We start from the raw sequence: 7,635 nt of genomic DNA on the forward strand, positions 1-7,635 counted from the left end.
CTGTGAGTTTGTAAGTAATTAAATGTTCTCCCCTTGAGAATATGGTTGGATTGGAAGAAAACTGTAAGAAAGATCAAGTGATTCCATAAGAGAATAATATTTTTTATACATTCCTGTGAGGTTTATGGCTGAACACCTTTGATTTGAATGTGAGATTCTTTTTATTGCCACACTTACTTTAGGAGATGAATTCAGATATTTCTCTATAGAACAAATAACCACCTTTCTAGGAAAAGTGTGTAGATTACCAGAAAAGAACTTGGATGTCCCCAGAGGAGACTCTTTGTTTCTTATAAGCGTTTGGTCTGGCTTCTTGCATAGCTGTTTTCTGTAATTTTTGGAACAAAAGCCATCCCAAAATATTAAAGCCATTTTTTCCTTGAATCCTGGCTCCATTGTACAAAATATGCCAGTCTCCACAACCAGTGTTACTGAAGACCAGGGAAGCATTCACAATGCCCTGAACATAATAGGAAAAAAAGGACTGTGCCAAGTCTTCTGACTTCAAAGTTTCAGTGGAGTATACATTTGGGAAGTGATTAAATAAATAAATAAATAAATAAATGCAACAGGAAAGCTTAGGGAAAAATAGCTTGCAAAAAAACATTGAGCTATTGATTAACAGACATCCAGCTGACTGACAGGGCTACTTTCACTTGTGGTTTAAATAACAATTCTAGGAAATGAACTTTGACCGAGAAGTGAAGTTGAAAGTCTATGTTTGGTAATGGGGCAGGACTGACCTAAACAAGAACTGGAAATGATTAGCTAGTTTCCAGGGGGAACAGGCTGAACTTACCGTAAGCTTTGTGTGAGTCTGATTGATTAGAATTCTGATTATTTTGGAGAGTTAGAATGCTGTATGTCCCTCAAGTTACTTGAGCTATCTTAGCCTCTAAATAGACATTTTTGTCCACTTCTGTGTTTGACCTAACAACTGTGAGACTATGAGATAAGTAGTTCAGAAAATACAAACAAACCCCTATCTTCTACCAACCAGAAGTTTTAAAATGTCATCAGATGGATCTGAGGCCCAACGCAGAGATTTCATCACTTTGATGTAAGCTTGCCTCATCATGCTTTGGCCAATGTGTTAAGAAAGATTGGGTAAGTTAGAAATGTAGACCCAGCCATGCAAGTGGGCCTCAGGAGATTCAGGATGGTGATGACATTTATGAAACTGCTTGGGAGATAAAAGTTGGAAGTAGATCTAGTGAGATGTAAGGTGACCACACATCAAGAAATGAGAGGTTCTAGGAAGAGGGTTGTAGTGTGGACCTGCCTTTCAATGGATCTGAAGGGGCAAAGGCTTAGAGGATTCTCCTAAAGACATCATAAGTCTGATGGAAAACTGTGAGGAGAAGAATTGGTCAGAACAGTTGGCCTTGACACATTGTTTTAGCTAAGTGATATTTATAGGCATTTCCTTTTTTATTTTATGAAAATTTTCTTCGATGACTTTGTTGAAAATACTTTCTTGTCTTCTGAGTTGGGATTCTTCTCCTTCTTCTATTCCTATAATTCTTGGGCTTGGTCTTTTCATAGTGTTACAGATTTCCTGGATGTTTTGTGTGAGGAATTTTTTAGATTTAGCATTTTCTTTGACATATATATCTATTTCTTCTATCACATCTTCGGTGCCTGAAATTTTCTCTTTCTTCTCTTGTGTTCTATTGATGATGCCTGCATCTATACTTCCTGTTTGCTTACCCAGATTGTCCATTTCTGGGTTTTCCTTAATTTGTTTTCTTTATGATTTCTAGTTCCATTTTCAGTTCTTGAAAAGTTTTATTCCTTTCCTTTGACTCTATTTTATTTGGTCGCTAAACAAGTTGCGGTTATGACAGGGAATGTGGAGGGGAGTGGAACTGGGATAGTGTTGGGGGCACAGAAAGTGGAGGAGGTCTGTTGGCTCACCTCCTATCTGGAGTTCGGTCAGCCTGTGGCTAGAGTGGCCTCTGGTGTATCGAGGAGTCCCCGCACAAGTTGGAAGCTGGTACAGGGTGACTAGCAAGGGAAGGGGATTGGAAATAGTGTTGGTGGGGCACCAAGAGAGTGGAATTAGTCTGCATGTGGGCTGTCTACCTGGTCTCCTGACAGGCATTTCCTTGTTTGGGGGTGGGGGTGTTTGCCAGAGTTGGGGCCTGGAGACAATGATGAGAGAAGGAGGGACAGCTGAAGGTTGGGTCATTTGGAAGCACGAGAGTGAGGATGATCAGTGGATAGGTGACATAGCTGGTCTTCTAGCGGGATGTCTGTCGGATGGGGGCCTGGGGTTGGCTCTTGCTTGGGCAAGGGGTATCTGCTAGAGTTGAGGGCCTGGAAGACCACCAGAGAAACTCATAAGAGAACAAACAATAACACGTTTCTATTAATAGAAAAATGTCATTCTCTACTCTAATGTGGGCACGTGTGTGTGGGTTAAAATCTTATCTCAGTAACTGTTGTAGGAGGCTGCTTGTTCATTTCCCAGCTTCATAGACTCCTGAGATAATCACACGGAAACTATAATATTTAAATCACTGCTTGGCCAATCACTTAAGCATACTGCTAGCTAGCTCTTACATCTAGAATTAACCCATATCCATTATTTTGTATCTTGTGGCCTACCCAGCAAGGTTCCTCTGACAATTACATGGTGTCTCTCTAACTCTGCCTTCATTCTCCCAGCATTCAGTTTAGTTTTCCCCACCTAGCTCTGTTCTGCATTGCTATAGGCCCAAAGCAGTTTATTCTTTAACCAATAAAAAGAACACATATACAGAGGACTTCCCACACCAAGTAACCAGGCCAAGAATTTGTCAAACAAAGGGTATGTATGGTTCCTTCACCATAAAGTGGAAGAGGCCTAGCACTATGATGGCAGTGGCCTCCAAACCAACCTCTCTTCCAATAACTGCTGTATATATCATGGACAAAAAGAGAAAGAAAGAAAGAAAGAAAGAAAGAAAGAAAGAAAGAAAGAAAGAAAGAAAGAAAGAAAGAAAGAGAGAGAGAGAGAGAGAGAGAGAGAGAGAGAGAGAGAAAGAGAGAAAGAGAGAGAGTGTAGGTACACAGGTTCCCCATTTTCCTGAGGCGCTATGTAGGGCTGTTTTGCTTTTTGGCTCCACTGCATCAGCTTGAGGGTGTGGCATAGAACTGCCCTCTCCTGTTATGTTAATTTCACCTACGGCCCAAGGGTGTAGCTTAGAGAGAACTCTCCCTTTACTGTTGTGGTAATTCCACCTGCAAGCAAGGTTCTCGCCCGCAGGCAAGGTTCCCGGGTCAGCTTTTCTCTGAGCCTGAGCACGCCCACCTGGCTTCCTCTTTTCTCTGTTCAGCTGCTCTCCGACCTTGGGTGCGGCCCCCTGACTTTTCTCTTTCCCTGCTCCTGATGGGGGGCTGGTGTCTTTCTGCCCCACAGTATATATACCCGACTTATGCTTAATAAAGTTGCCATTTACTCTTGTAGATGAGCCAGGTCTCTTTTGTCTGTGTCTCTTTATTCATCCCTCAGGACAATCGTCCCTTCTCGTGGGCCCGACTTCAGGAAGCGCACAGCCTAGGTAGGGTGTGGGTATCCATTGGAAGTGCTGACTCTTACAAGAGAGAGAGAGAGAGAAAGGAAGAAAGAAAGAAAGAAAGAAAGAAAGAAAGAAAGAAAGAAAGAAAGAAAGAAAGAAAAGAGGGAAACAGAGAGAAAACTGGCTTCTACAGATCACTTTAGAACCACTGAATGAGAAATCTAACAAATATATATGTCTGAATGAAAATTAGAAGCAGGCTTTAAGCCTTCACTGAAAATTGAGGATCCCAAATTATAACAATTTAAAAAAGCTCTGTTCTGGAAAAGAGTAAATCAGATTTGATCAGGAAAAAGCCATGACTTCCAGAAACATTATCAAGAAAATAAATAAAATATGAATAAAAACTATTATTTTTTATAGTTTTTATTAAAAAACTATAGTTTTTTTAAACTATATATACTATTTATACTATACTGTAATAAAGTATTTAATAAAAACTAAAATTTTTCTGATTTTATTATTAGTCTTTTTATACTTCTTTCTTTCAATCAAAATTTTTGTATTTTATTTTTTACATAGAGAGGGCTTATTTTATTTTACAACATATTGTTTTTATTAATTATTTGGGCACTTCCTACAATGTACTCCTGTGCTAATATCTTGTTTGTAAAATAAAGCTTGCCTGAAGATCAGAGGGCAGAACTAGCCACTAACTAATCATAAAAGTCTGGAGGTCTGTACAAACAGACAGGAAGAGATATGGCTGGATGGAGAGTGGAAGTGAGAAGGCAGGAGAAGACAGGAACTTACTCTCTTTTCAGTTGGGAATCTGAGTATGTTAGATGACTGTGGTTTTGTCCCTTCATCTCTCTGATCTCTCAGCATTTCTCCCAATATATGACTCTGGGATTTCATTATTAAACCTATTAGAACTCATGCAACATATTATTAGTGTACTAATTTAGCCTTCCAGACATCCCAGATTTGAGACCCACTTTTCTACTGAGGCTGGTCTCTGGCACATATGGGGCTTGAAACCGTGGCCCTAAGATTAAGAGTTTCATGCTCTGTTGGAGGAGGGGCTGCTTGTTTGTCCTGGCCACCCAGAACCAAAATAACCACACAGAAACTATATTAATGAAACCACTGTTCTGCCCATTAGCTCTACCTTCTTATTGGCTTACTCTTACATATTAATCTAACTGATTTTTATTTATCTGTATATCACCACAAGGTCATGGCCTACCAGCAAAGTTTTAGCACATCTATCTCTGATGGTGGATCCATGGCATCTCTCTCACTCCACCCTTCTTTCTCCCAGCATTCAGTTCCATCTTCCCCACCTACCTAAGTTCTGCCTTATCAACAGGCCAAGGCAGTTTCTTTATTCATTAACCAATAAAAACAAGGAATAGACAGAAGAATCTCCCACATCAATGCTCCTCTGGCTGAGCTAGCCCTATATGCATTTCTGGCCTGTGCTTGTGGCTGCAAAGTCACAGGCAAGTGATCTTTTCAAGAAGGGGGGATTTAAATCTCTGTAGGATAAGATGCTGGACAACTTGAAAATAGAACAATTAAATAAGAGAATAACTAATTTAAATAGGACTTATTTAACGTCAACAATAACACTATCAGTTTTATCATTTTTTCACTAAAAAAGTTGATTAATATGAGTGCTAAGATACAAGTTTTACAAAAACTTCATAAAACAGACCATAAAGATATTCAGACCCAGACAGAGGAATTTAATGTAGAACCAATTTCAGCATTGCATTATGAGGTTAGAGAGAAACGGCCTAAGGTTTTCAAACAGCCAACTTTAATTTATCCAGTAACCTTTCAGGAACAACTGTCAAATGATAGATATCCTCAAGGCTATATAAGAGTTAAATTGATTCCTGTGGCAATGTTAGATTTAAGAAGATTCAAGGAAATGATAGTTTCATATGGCATTCAGTTACCTTTTGTGAAGCAGATGTTAAACTCTTGATCAAATTGTAATAGATTATCCCTGGACACTGGAGAGACTTGGTTAAAGTAGTCATTAAGTCTTGTCTTTAGTTGCAATAGGATGACACATGGAAGAAAGAGGCATAGACCACTGAACAATGAAGTACGTACTGATAGCGGTATGGAAAGCTTCAAGACCAATTACTTGGAGAGGGAAGTTATACTGATGTGCAAAGGCAATCTCTTTATTATGAACACATCCTAGATTTATGCTGCACAGCAGTTTTGAATCCTTAGGACAGAATTAGAGAAATAGGAAAGAAAATTGAGTCATTTACTAAAGCTAGACAAGGCCCAAAGGAAGCCTTTGACTTCAACAGTAAATAGAATGATACCAGCTTCAGAAGTCAGACAAATAACAATTGAATCTCTGGCTTTTGAAAATGCTAATGCACAATGCAAAAGGGTAATTTTTTTACCAATAAAAAATTATTGGTAATTTTTTATTACCAATAAAAAGCAAGATCAATAAAAGCAAGATCAGTATCCTTGAAGGAATGAATCTGAGATAAATCAATATTGAATCTCATTACCTTGATGGTTTATGGATAGGAAGATGATTTTCAGAGGTGTGAAGAAAAATCCAAATGTCATGTGTTTTAAGTGTGGCAAACATGGTCACCTAAAAAGGAATTGTAAAATGGGCATTCCTTGAAACAATGTTTTTTTCCCTAAGCACAGTTCAAACAGAATATTTCTCCCTTCTGGATTATACAAAAGGTGTGGCAAAGATAGTCACTTGACCAATAAGTGTAGGTCAACAAGGGATAGTTAAGGTAATGTTTTGCTGCTGGGGAAACTCCTTGAGGGGCCTTTCACAGGCCCCCATGACAAATTTGGTTCAGTCATTTTCTATAGCCTTGGAACAAACTCTTCCCCAGAGCAATTAAAGAACCAAATGCTTATAATAAGAAACCGTATTCCTCTGGATGACAGAAAAACTATGGAGAAGAGAACCAAAAATTCAGGAAAAAACATAAAGCAAATATTTTGGCAAACTTCTATAAATGAACAAAGACCAAAACTAAAATTATGAGTAAATGATGTCATCATTGAAAGCCTTGTATACACAAGTGCAAATGTTAAAATAATTTCACAAGAATCTTGGCATCCAAATTGGCCTTCTCAGGAGGTAAATGTTCAGCCTTTAAAAATTGAAACATTATCTAAGGTAAAATAAAGCATGAGATTGATCAGATGTATAAAACCAGAAAGACAAAGAGGAAAATTAAAATCATATGTGACTAACATAGCAATAAATTTGTGATGATGTGATTTGCTATAGAAATAGAATACTCAGCTTAACATACCTCCAATCTCAGAAATGAATCATACATTAACATATGTGCCAGAGACCAGCCTCAGTAGAGAAGTGGGTCTCAAATCTGGGGTGTCTGGAAGGCAAAATGAGTACACGAACACAGGATTCTGATGCAAGCTGACAGGCTATCAACTGCAAAGAAACTTCTTCATCGTCATCATCTTCTTTTTCTCTTTCTCTTCTCTTCTTCTTCATCTTCTTCTTCTTTTTCTTTTCTTCTCCCCCTTCTCCTCCTTCTCCTTCTTCTTGTCCTTTTTCTTCTTCTTTCCTGAGTTTCAAACCTCAGTCTTTTATTGTAAATTTTACACAAGGAAAATTATTCTTTTTTTCTTGCCACAGGTTAATCATTCCCTGGGCAAAGTAGGTCACAAGAAGTATAAATATAATTTGAAATCAGAACATCATCATTCATTATGGCAATTTTCCAGATCCCAAGCCCAATGCCAGTCACTATATTCTTAATTATTCGCTGAGTTAATCATAAAACAATTTCTGAGGCTCTCAACTCAAAGGCTAACTATTTGCAGTTTACAAAAGCATAGTTCAGTGGGTTTTACTCCATTGTCATACCCTTCCCATTATTGTTCCTCACTATTCTAATTTTGATTTATAAAGCCATAGGCAGACAGTCCTAAAGTCCTAGGTTCTTCAGAAACTTTATTAGTCATAACCAAGTTTTTTTATTTCAGTATAATACTTTTGCCAAGAACAGACAAAGAATTTCTGCATTTTTCCCAAATTTCCCCAATTCTTTCATCACTCAGGTTTTTTCCCATAATCTGCTTTACATTTTCA

This window comes from Myodes glareolus, chromosome 7 (assembly GCF_982192425.1).
Source record: "Myodes glareolus chromosome 7, mMyoGla1.1, whole genome shotgun sequence".
Lineage (NCBI taxonomy): Eukaryota > Metazoa > Chordata > Mammalia > Rodentia > Cricetidae > Myodes > Myodes glareolus.